Raw genomic sequence first — 824 nt, 5'->3', positions numbered from 1 at the left:
CAGTACAGACACAAAGTGTCCTCTGGAAGGTCATCAGAATGAAAACCTAGACTGTACCCTCCCTAACATAAATTGTTAGAGCTCTGGTAATACATTTCAATTATGTTTTTGATAAGTTATCCTTTACTTTGGAGACATGGTAGGACTCCAGTTTCCTGTCTCATTTCAAGTTGGTCCTATGACTTGTTTTTACCAATGCAACCTAAGGAAAGACAATTTTTTTTTGTCTCTGAAGAAGTAGAATTCTATTGTCATAGTGGAATTTGAGTACCTCATCCTCTCTGGTCCTTATCAATTTGGAATTTTGCAAGTTAGGTGAATTTTCACTATGTGAAAAATTTGTCATACCAATCTAGCCAAGGCAAAACAGCAGAGACATAAAAACTTGTTTTATGCCAGAGAGCGAGAGAGGGACATTTGTTAAATATAATAATTAAGGACCCAGAATATCATTAGAAACTCACAAACATGTATACAGAACAGAATAGTTGCCATTACTAAATTAACAATTAGGATAACTGAAATGTTTCTTAAATCTAGAGACAGTATAGTTTAAAGACTGGCTTTTGAATTATTAAAAGAGAGAGAAAAGATTATAATTCATTCATAATATTAGTTGGAAGATATGTAAAGTGTCCTCCACAGCAACTTTGGAGACAGGTGAGATGATTAATTAATCAAGATATGAAGGGAAAGAATTTTGGTAACAGAATGTTTTAGCATGTTACAGGTTAATATTGGCTTTATTTGGGAAGATACTAGGAAAAGGGTAACAGCAGTAACTTCCCCAGAGGATAACTACCCTACGAATGTGCTGCCTCACA

This window comes from Nannospalax galili, unplaced genomic scaffold, assembly GCF_000622305.1.
Source record: "Nannospalax galili isolate Female #2095 unplaced genomic scaffold, S.galili_v1.0 scaffold378, whole genome shotgun sequence".
Classification (NCBI taxonomy): Eukaryota; Metazoa; Chordata; class Mammalia; order Rodentia; family Spalacidae; genus Nannospalax; species Nannospalax galili.
Note: the sequence above shows the minus strand (reverse complement) of the source record.